The sequence below is a fragment of the Pteropus vampyrus genome, unplaced genomic scaffold (genome assembly GCF_000151845.1).
Source record: "Pteropus vampyrus isolate Shadow unplaced genomic scaffold, Pvam_2.0 Scaffold543, whole genome shotgun sequence".
Taxonomy (NCBI): domain Eukaryota; kingdom Metazoa; phylum Chordata; class Mammalia; order Chiroptera; family Pteropodidae; genus Pteropus; species Pteropus vampyrus.
Genome location: NW_011889324.1, coordinates 1,111,862 through 1,123,911, shown reverse-complemented (window position 1 = coordinate 1,123,911; position 12,050 = coordinate 1,111,862). Strand labels below are relative to the sequence as shown.

Here is a 12,050-nt window from a genome sequence, read left to right as displayed (position 1 = left end):
CTCAGTGAGAATTTTAACAAAGAGATATAAAACATAAAAATAGAGATGAAAAACATAACAGGAAACCAGTCAAAAATTAAGAATACAATATCTGAGATGAAGAGTACATTAGAGGGAATCAACAGATTGGGTGAATGGAGGATCAAATCAGCAATTTAGAGGATGAGATAGTGGAAGACATCCAATCAGAACAGCAAAAAGAAAAAAAAGAATACAAAATAATGAAGACAATTTAAGGGGCCTCTGGGACAACATCAAGCAAAACAACATTTGCATCATAGGTGTACCAGAAGGAGAAGAGAGAGAGCAAGAAATTGAAAATCTATTTTAAGAATAATGACAGAAGACTTCACTAATCTATTTAAGGAAATAGACACACAAGTCCAGGAAGCTCAGAAAGTCTCAAATAAGATGAATTGAAAGAGGCTCACATCAAGACACATTATAATTAAAGTGCCAAAGGTTAAAGACAAAGAGAGAATCTTAAAAGCATCAAGAGAAAAATAATTACTTACAAGGGAGCTCTCATAAGAGTGTCAGCTGATTTCTCAACAGAAACTTTGCAGGCCAGAAGAGCTTGGCACAAAATGTTCAAAGTGATGAAAACTCAGGACCTACAACCAAGATTACTCTACCCAGCAAAGCTATCATTTAAAATTGAAGGACATATAAAGAGCTTCCTAGACAAGAAAAAGCTAAAGGAGATCATCATCACCAAGCCAGTATTATAGGAACTGTTGGAGGGAATTCTTTAAGAAGAAGCAAAAATATGTATCGAAAATATGAATAAACAATGGCAATAACTACTTATCTATCAACAAGCACTTCAAATGAAAAAAATAATTAAATGCTCCAATCAAAAGATAGGGTGGCTGAATGGAAAAGAAAACAAGACCTTTACATATGCTCCCTACAAGAAACTCACTTCAGATTAAAAGACACAGACAAAAAGTAATGGGATGGGAAAAGATATTACACAATGGACCTAGAATGTATTGTACTGAGTGGAGTAAGATAGAGAAAGACAAATGCCATATGATTTCACTTACATGTGGAATCTAAAGAACAAAATAAACAAACAAACAAAAAAACCCCAGAAACTCATAGAAACAGAGAACATTTTGAGAACTACCAGATGGGAGGGGTTTGAGGGGGTAAGTAAGAAAGAGAGAAGGGATTAAGAAGTACAAAATAGTCATGGAGATACAAAGTACAGCATAAGGAATATAGCTAATAATATCGTAATAACTATGTGTGGGGTTAGATGGATACTGGGGTGTATTGAGGTGATCATTCTGTGAGTTATATAGATGTTTAATCACTATGTTGTATGCCTGAAACTAATTTAATATGGTATGCCAACTATAATTTAAAAATAAAAAATATTATAAAAACTATTGTTCACTAATTGTCATTTTGCTTTATTGAGCCTAGAATGCAGTGGGTTTTATATTTCCAAATATGCCTTTAATAAAGTGCTTACAAGATTTACGCAGTAGAAAACCAGTTATTAGGGCAGTGATGTTATTCTTTTTTAAATTTTATTTTATATTAGTTTCAGGTATACAGTACAATGGTTAGAGATTATATAATTTATAAAGTGATCCTCCTGATTATGCCTGATTTTATTGCCCTGCCCCCATATTGTTCAGAATCAGTACAATTCTTGCTCTAATTTGAGATGAGCAGTGATTAGTTAAAAGTATTCTTTAGACAGGTCACTGGGAGTGTTTTGCTCTAAGAGAATAATTACGTTTTCTACTTAATGAAAATCATGTGGCTAAAAAGCATCTCAAGTTATAGCCAGGCAAAAACATGAAAGGAAGAGCCACTTACACGAATACATGAGATTTCATATCACTTTTATTTTAATTGCTAAACAAAGTTTGCAGACTTGAAAAGGGCTTTGACAGCCCTGGAGCAAAACCCTTGCTTATTAACAGTTGTTGCCTTAATCTATTGAAAAATAATATGAGGCCCAAAAGAAAGCAACTCTGGGGTTTTCTTTAGGAATGGGAGTGAGAGATGAGGGATGAAAAGTTCTCTAGTGGTTAAGAGAATTACATTTGTTAAAGGGAGAGCAAAGTACCCTATTTTCTTCCCATTTCCTATTCCAAAGCTGGGAGAAGTTGTCCTTTTATCAATAAAAGAGGCTTGGAGCTTAGAGCAGAAGTATTTTCATCTGTGCTTAACCACCTTTCTCTCCTCCTAAGATTTCTCGGGGAAAATTGCAATGATTGATTTATGTGCAGGGAGGGTGGGCCACTCCAAGATGACAATGAAGGAGGGTATAAGACAGCCAGAACAGTAGCAGAGACATTTCTAGCAGTGGCAGCAGCAGTAAGGGCCTGGTTGTATATGGATGAATGCCAGTTAGCAGAAGCCAAGAGGCCCAGCACAGGGCTTGTCTGCTAATCTCATTCAAACCTACACCTTGCCAGAAAGCCACACCCCAAACTCTCAAAATAATGCTTGCTTAAGGAGTCAATTTTTCCAAGAGTTTTTTTTTATGAAAATATTTTAAATGGAAATATAAGCTTTATATGAGCAAAAATAAAAATATACATAAACCTCTTCTCTACCTTCCACTCACTTTTTCTGCTATGTTTTAGGCAAAAGAAAAATCTCACCAGAAAAGACTACAGAGCCCAGCCTCTGACCTGCTCAGATCCTGCTCCCTCTAATCAGGCCACAGCTGACTGACAGTCAGGAAATAAACTCTTCTTTGAAGGTACAGCCAGAGCAAGTTTACAGCAAATTACTAATATAATCTAATCTTCCAGCAATTTCTACAGTTTTTAATTCTGGAAGATTCATATATGTCTGTTAAACTTTCTCATTCTGTCTTGTGACTGCTCATTAAATTATCCTTCAAAATTCAGTCTTCTCAAATATTGCTACCTTTTTCATTATCAAACTCCATTGAAATATCAGGATCCACAATGTGCCCGAGCCCCACAGTATTCATCCAGGAGACACTGAAAAGTCAAAGAAAAGGCCTAATAGTCAAAGCCTTTTTGGTAGGAGGAGTAGGTAACCACTTATCCAATCAGCAAATCCCCATTGAATTGCTATGAGGTGTGCCAGCTACTGTGTTAAGTATTGTTAGTGGTACAATCACGGATCAAGTTCTGAGATGCCTAAAGTCTGCTTGGCCAAAAATCTACCTTCCCCACAAGTTCGCTGATGCCTGAAATCCCTTTAATAAAAAATGAAGTCTTTAATTCCATAATTGGAGATAAAGCTTAGAGAGAGGCTCTCTGTGAGAGGGAAGGAACTTGATTTAAATCATACTGATTTGGTCTACGGCCATGCTACCCTGAACAAGCCCAATCCTGTCTGATCTCAGAAGCTAAGCAGGGTCAGGCCTGGTTATTACCTGGATGGGAGACCACCTAGGAAGACCAGGTGCTGTAGGCATAAAAAATAAATAAAATAAAAAATGAGGGATTGTAAGTTGACAAGATCCTTGCAATCTGTGAGGTCAACCAAGGGTTGCCTCGACTAAAAAAAAAAAATTAAAAATTAAATAAAATAAATCATACTGATTCATAAATGACTAAATGAATGATATTAGGGGGAATCCTCATAGCAGATTTTAATAGGAAAGAAGAAAGGGAATAAGCACTGCTGGAAGCTGGAAGGGAGAAGAATGGGATGGGGGATGGGGGATGGGAGTAAGGTGTCAGGGGAGAGAACATAACCCAAAGTGAAAATTGGATAGTCAGAAAACCAGAGGCTCCAAAAGCCATCCTTGCTAACTATCCCATCTTACCAAAGGCAATCCAACCTGCAAGTCAATTAAACAACTATGGGGTCTAAAAAGAAAGATGCCAAATACAGTTGGTACCAGCCAGACTCTGCAAGAGTTTCACGCTATTCTTTTGTAATTATATGTTTAAAGGGTCCTGATTGAAATAAAAAAAAAAAACACACTGCTTCAAGTGTTAAAGCATAATAAAATTCAAATCTTAAAATGGCAAAGGGTATTAAGATATAAATTAGCTATTCCTAAAAGATTTTTAGATTCACCTGTACATATGATTCATTTTCCCTGGCCCACTTGAATTACCTTTACATTTGGAATTCTATTTTAGACTTCACTATCAGATCAAGTTTCATATACGTTTTGTTTAAAATTTTATTGTGTGGGGCTCTAAAATTTCCTAACATATAGCTCAGGCTCCATCCCTCCTTATTTTTATTTTAATTTTCAGTGGACTATGCAAGGGCTTGTGCTTTCATAGCATGAAGGTTCTGCTAGAGAAGTGTGTAGTGAAGACGAGTTGCCAAATTCTTGAAGAGTACATCTTTCAAATGGAGACACAAATGAAGGCACAGTCATGAAGCAGGAGACTACATTCTACATTGACAGAACAGGTTCTCTAAAGCTCATCACCCTGCTAAAGAGGAGACCAGACATAGGGCGGTGGCGGCAGCTGCTGCATTCATGATTCTATCTCCCTCTAATTAGGTGTTGGGACTGTAGCACTCAGTCAGTTTCTTAAAATTATTACGTTCTTTTTGTTTCTTCACTGAGACTTTTAGAACTTTAGGGTACTTGGTAAAAAGAGTGCTTGTGTATAGCTGACAACGTGAAAGTTCTTTATGAGCTCTATGGGAAAGAGACACTTCATGTTTAGAAAAGGAAAAATTAGAGGAGAGGTTTCTTCCTCTCTGTCATTTCTCTGACAGACAGTAATGTCTCTCCTGTTGGTAGCTTTCAAGACAAGGAGATTTGTGTGAGTTGCCATGAAATTCATTACCATACATTTATGCTCTAAAAAAATTCATTATCATACATTTATGCTCTAAAAATACAATTGGAGCCACTCTTCATGTGTGCCACATTTACGATAATTATCCCAATAAAATCTTATCCATATAAATGACTAACAAGAACTCCAAGTGTGAAAGATTTTTTTTTCATTATTGGATCATATCTCAGAGCTGAGAACAATCATGGTATAGTAGCTAAGTACAACAGAACACAGCCTTCTCATGGGTGACACAGTTATCTCTTCACTTGAGAATGCCCACTCTTAGCCAAAAGGCTTTCCAAGCAAAATCCACTTGGTAAGTCAGTTCAGAATCTATCCAGCTCACATGAGCTTTCATGGTCCTTTACTATGCTGAAGAAATAGTGGAAATGTGGGAGTTAGAGACTTAAGGGTCTAGGTCTGGCTCTGTTACCAATAAACAGCATGACCTTAATGGATCAGCTTTCTTGTCCATACAAAGGGGCAAACACCACCACTTGAACACAGTAACTTGAGTTTTCTGTTCCACAAAAGTTTAAATATGGTAATGAATATTAAAGCAACTTGAAATGTATAAAATATAATACAAATGAAAGATGGAATTATTCTAACTCTGGAGTAGAAAGATAATCTAGTGGGGAAAAATAATTCCTAACTTTCTGTCTTGGAAGATATGCACAAGACTTTTTGTACCATTAAACTATGGCTGTGGAGGCTTTTGATCAATTACCAATTGAGTTTTTCCTCTGGTGTTCCTTCCCTCCCAGGCTTTTTCTCTGTGAAACTCTATTTATCTTCCCAAGGATATCCTATTTTCTTCTTACATCTAATGTTGCTACTAAGAAGTCAGAGATAAACCTAATTCTTGTTTCTTTGCAAGTGTACTGTTTGTTCTTTCACAATGCTTTTAGAATTTTTTCTCTGATGCTCTTAATGTTCACTATAGAGTATCTAGTATAGTTTTTCCTTCTCTACCCTGTTTGGCATTCTATGACCCTTCAACATGAAGTCTTTCATTATATCTTAATTGCAAAAAATTATCTTCATTTTTTCTTAAAGCAGTTACTTCTCACCATTTTCTCTACCTACTTGGATTCCTTTTATTTGATGTTGGAAATTTTATTTCCATCTTCTATGTACCTGTTTTTCTTTTATATTTTCTATTTCCTTACCCTTCCTCACTGTCTTCTGGGAAAGTTCCTTGATTTTATCTTTAACTCACTAATTTGTTCTTTAGCTACATTAATAACTGTTGTTGATTCCACCAGTCATGTTTTTTTTTATTTCAATTATTTTTATGAGTAGAATTTTTCACTTTCATCTATAACAAAGTAGCTGACATTGTACTTGTCCTTCTCCCATAAATAACTAAATTGTTTTCAGGTAGTAGACAACAGGCAGTTCAGTACTATGATCTTTGAAAGAAGGGAAACAAATGAAGTCATCTCTGTGATTGTCCCAGCCTGCTGCTTAGAAGAAATTTCTGGACCATAGAATGGAACGGAAAGCCCAAGCAGAGCACAGTGATATTGCCAATATGAGATAAGAGTTCAGGGAGGCTGAGGCAGCTATAATTAGTGGAGCAGACTACTGGAGAGGAGGGAGCTATGCAAAGAAAGAACACTAGAAATTTGGCATACGAGATTCCTTAAGTCTTTGTTATATACTGAACTGTGCATACACAGAGTGAAACACCAGAGAGGATGGGCAAAGAAAAGCTGCTGGGGAGCTATAAGCTGAACAATTCCCAGAGCTCATCCAAGGCTAGGAAATATTTGAGTTCCAACCATCCAGAGTAGAGAAGTGTTGTTTAGTCGTCAGGAATTTAAGTATAGACCACAGAATGGTCACACTTTAGTAGTAGTGCTAACTTAGTCCTACAGTAAAGTCTATCCTAGGCCTACCATAAAAATGCTTATGAACAAATCTTGAGAGTCTAAAGCTGATATGTAAGTGACTTAACTGCCTGCCACAACAAAAGTCAACATTCTTTAAAATGAGAAAGCAGAATCCATGCACTCAGCAACAAAATATTCACAATATCCAGCATCCAATAAAAAACTACTAGACAAGTGAAGAAGCATGGAAATATGACTGATAACCAGGAGAAATATCAGACAACAGAAAAAGACACCGAAATGACAGAAAAGATGGAATTAGCAGATAAAATTTTAGAATAGCTATTCAAATATGCTCAAGGGTTTAAAGGAAAAAAAATTGGCATAATGAGGAAACTATAAAAGAGAACCAAATGAAACTAAAAGAGCTGAAAAATATAATATTTGAAATTGAAATTTCATTGGATGGGATCGACAGCAGATTCGACACTGAAGAAAATGAGTAAATTTGAAGACATAGTAAAGGAAACTATCCAAATCAAAGCACAAAGAAGATGGAAAAGTGTGGTAAAGATGACCAGAGCCTCAGTGACATGTGGGTAAATATCAAGTGGTCTAACATATATGTAATTTGAGTCCCAGAATAGAGATTCAGAGAAAATATTGGAAGAAATAATGGCTGAAAGTTTTTTCGATTTGATGATAACATGAATTCACAAATCCAAAAAAACTCCACAAAACCCAAGCAGTATAAACACAAAGAAAACCACATCAGGCACATTATAATCAAGGTGCTAGAAACTAGTAATAGAGAATAAAATCCTAAATGCAGCCAGAGGAAGAAAAATGACATCTTACATATAAGGGAATAAAGAAAGAGGAATACTGACTTCTTGTCAGAAATAATGTAAGCTGCAAAGAGTTCTATAGCCAATGGGAGGAAAACTTTGAAAATAAAGGCTAAATACTTTGTCAGCCAACCCAAAACTGAGAGAATTTGTCACCAGCAAACTAGCATAAAAAGAAACTGCCTAGATCTTGATTTCTAATATAATCTTTCAATAAAAGGAGCCAGAGCTTCTTGAAGAAATGGCTGGAAATATGCAAGATGAGCCTGGAGCATGTTATAGTATCAAAAAGCAAGAAAGTGTTGAAAGAAATGATGGGGCCATGTCACAGGAACATAGCAATCAACTGAAAGAACTCCCAATATCCAAAGTTGGAACAATTTGAAAAATAAAATAAAGTAGTATTGGATTACAATCCAATGTATAAAATAAATATCCAAAAATCTATACTGGTATAAATGTTATTCAATAAACAAATAAATGGAAGATAATATAAAAGAATTCCAAATAATTTATGTAGATAGTCTCCCCTCAAGGATATGAAGTATAACTCCCCACTCCTCAAATGCAGTCTTCACATAATAACTTTCTTCCAAAAAGGACAATATGGAAAAGGGAGAGTAACTTTATAGTGGAGAAACCTGACAAAGTCTATCTCAGCCAGATGATCAAAGTCAACATCATCATAGCATGTAGCCATGATATGACATGACAAAAAGGGTACTTTACCTCTATGGTCTTCCTCCCAAGAACACATAATCCAGTCTGATCATGAGAAAAAAATCATTATACAAACCCAAGTGGGGACTATGTACAAAACACCTGACCAATACTCCTCAAAACTAGCAAGGTCATCAAAAACAAAGAAAGTCTAAGAACCTAAGAAGGCATGATAACTAGGTGTAATGTGGTATATTGAATGGGTTTCTGGGAGTAAAATAAGACATTAGGTAAAGACTATGAAAAAAGCAAAGTATGGACTTTACTTAACAATAATATATCAATATTGGTTCATTAGTTACAACAGATGTACCATATTAATGTAAGATGTTAGCAATAGGGGAAACAGAGTGCAGGGTAAATGGAAACTCTCTGTACTATTTTTGCAATATTTTTGTAAATCTAAATCTGATCTAAAGTAAAAATGAATTTAAAAATGATGAAGGAATTTTTTTCAGGGTGAAGTAAAACGATATGAGATCTCTCTCCATTTAGCAGGTGTCTCATCAATTTTAGGTGCTATTAATTTTATTACTATGATTATCAACGTATGGAAACTGAGGTCTAGACAAAGGAATGAAGGGTTTCAGAAATGGTAAATATGTAGATAAATATATATTTCATGGCTAATATTTAACATTTGATCCTCTTTAAATTATCTTATTTTATTTCATATTACTAATTTATTGCCTTAACTCATTAAATATATTTACCTTGCATATTTTAAATTATTAGTCCATCTGTTCTAGTAATTTTGCATTGGATGTTATTTGTTATATTTTTCTTTAGCAGTCATCCATCCTTCTAAGACTAGGTATGCTTATTCCTGTTTCCTGAGTATATCAGCTACAGCATCTAATAAATGCCTATCAAGGAAGGGCCAAAGACCAGGTCCTAGTCTAGTCCAAGTGAAGAACCCTAGAAACCACAGAACTAGTATTACTCTTTTATTCTGGTACCTCATGACACAAATTCTCCAGTCAGTCACCTTGAGTTGTAATCCATCAGATCAAAGAATTTGGAAGGGAAGAGATGGATGAATGAATGCTAGAGAGCAATTGGCTAGTCTATTCTTATGCTCATCAACTCCTCATCCCAGCAGGACTTTTGCACTGCCCATCTATTCATGAGCCTGCTGACACAGGCAATTTGGACTATTGCAGCTGATGTCTGCAATGAATGAAGCAAGCAGTAATTATACTAAGAGTACACAGGGAAGAGGCAGTAGTAGAGCTCTAAAAGTTTTCTTCTGCCCTATCCTATCACTGATGTCCCTGGCCATCCCCACACAATAAGCTACAAGCATCCACCTTCTACACACACCAGGTCACAGTATCTTCACAGCTTTCAGTATCTGCAGAGGTTTCTCACAGTGCTGTTGTCATGGTTGCTGTTGTTTCTGGAATGTTTTTCCCCTGGCTTCTATAGTTTCTCCAGGGTTGATTTTGGAGAAGAAGACAGCAACTCATTTGTTCGAAATTGTGAGTAAAGCTGTTGTTAGGTGCTTATTCTGTGCATAGAACTTTACTTGCATTATCTCATTTAATCCTCTCAGCAACCCTATGAGATACATATTATGACATTCATTTTGCAGATGAGGAAACTGCAGCACAAAGATATTGAGTGACTTGCACAAGATTATACAGCTGTAAGAAACGGAATCAAAATTCAAACCAAGTCGGTCTTACTACAGAAACTAGGATCTTTGTTTGCCACTGATACCCAGTGATTAACCTATTGTAAATGTTTGAAAATATTTGTTGAATAATGAACAAATGGATGGATGGTTAGAATTATACTGCCAGCTTCCCCAGCAGTCATTCCTCCATGTTTTCCTCTGTTGATTGCCTTATCTCTGAAAGATATTATGAAACCTGTCTGTGTATCCTTTACAGAGAGACACATTCTACTTTACTTTCAGCCTTTACAATTTAAAGAAGGACATCTGTACTTCTAATAAAAAGAAACACTTGTCTTTTGATTTTTCTGAGTAAGCATGTGTGACACATCTTTCTCATTACCAGAGCTATGTCAAAAAACCTGGCTTGTTTGTCCTCTGTACTTCTTGGTAGAAGTAGGTCCTTCAAAAGAAAGAACGTAAACGGCCATCAAACATATAGAAAGGTGCTCAGCCCCACCAATTATGAATGGAATATACATTAAGAAAAAACCAACATACCATTATTCAAACTGGCAAAAGAAATTAAACAATTGAAATACTCAGTATTGGTAATGGTTCTGGGAAACAGGCCCTCTTATATATTGGTGATGGAAGTTTAAATTGATACAGCCTTTTGAAAAGAAAATTTGACAAAATATATCAATATTTAAATATGTAGACATTTTGACCCAGGATTTCCATTTTTAGTAATGTATGCTTCAAAAAGAGTTTGTGTTATACAAGTGTATTTGTTGTAGCACGATTCATATAGAAAAAATCTGGAATAAATGAAATTTTTATTACTAAGGAAATGGTTAAATAGATTGTGACAATGGTATACTACAGAGTCCAGCAATGAGGAAAATCTTTGTGTATTTACATGGAAAGTATCCATGATATATTGATAAATGAAAAAATACAGAAAGTATATAAAATATCATCTAATTTTTATAAACCAAAATAATTTTAATGTCTAAATGTATATATTTATATATGCATATTAAAGTCTGAATTTATATGAATCTGTTATCAATTGTTACCTCTGGAGAGGGGGATTAAGTAAAGAATAGACTGATGGTTGCCAGATGGGGGAGGGGTGGGAGAAATAGAAGGAGCGGTCGAAAGGTACAAATTTCCAGTTAAAAGATAAATTAGTTCTGGGGATGTAATCTATGGTGACTATAGTTAAGAATACTGTATCGTAGGAGAGAAAAATAATGGCATAGATGATAGAGGCTTTGTTCATCTCTCTGGTGACCAAATCAAAGTTGTGATGGAAACAAGGAGAGGCAGCAAGGAAAAATCACCTGGGATCTAGATGAACAAGCCATACAACTAGGGAGAAATCCAAGAAAGCACCCTGCAATGGCAGAAGGTAGGATGAGGTGAGGACGAGAGGCTGCCCAGTCTCCAGCAGCTGGGTGAGATGGAGGCTGTGGCAGCGGCAGACGTCTTTTAAAGGGGCCACGTCCACCAGCGGATTTTCGCAGTGACGGACCTGCTTGTTCTGAGCACCAGTGCCTATTCAGCTGTGCACAAAGGGCACCAGGGACTTACAGTGTGACATTGTCGGAGTGAGGGCTTAGGCGAGACTTACACAGTACAGAAGTGCTGGCAGTATCTACTGTTCCTTGTTGAGCCCTCCCCCCTCCCAGTGCATGGACACAGTGCCACCATAGCCGTGATGTCATCAAACTGGATAACAGAGGTCACTCCACCCAGAGGATACCCTGAAACCCTGCCTCCACCAACTCATGGCTCCACCCAAGCCACATCCAGGTGTATCCTCAGTGAGTCAGGTGCTCCTTGCTGAGACTCACACTGGTGGCAGCTGACCTCGGTTTCTGGCATGGCCTTTTGAGGCAACTATAAGCACAGCATCTGTGGATTGCTTGCTGAATCTTAACGGGTGGCCCCGAAGGAGGGGAGGTTTGGGCTAAATTTGGCCTGCAGCTAAACCCCTCTCAGGACTGTGCCACTGCCACCTACTAAACAAATTCACATTATCTGAGATGAGAAGTATATTAAATGGAATAAATGAAGGAATAAACAAAGTGAATAAAGAAGAGGATCACATGCCCTATCTAGAGGACAGGACAGGCAATCAGGACACTCAATCAGAATGGCAAAAAAAAAAAAAAGATACCAAGACTATAAAAATAATTTAAGGAAGATATGGGACACTACTAAGGCTCTAAATATGTATCTGATTGATGTAACAGAA

The 12,050-nt window shown here is 36.5% G+C and overlaps 1 pseudogene; it reads left to right on the top strand.

The window, feature by feature from the left end:
* The first annotated feature begins 3,301 nt into the window (after nucleotides 1-3,301).
* On the top strand, nucleotides 3,302-3,420 carry LOC111733259 (annotated as a pseudogene).
* The last annotated feature ends 8,630 nt before the right edge of the window (nucleotides 3,421-12,050 follow it).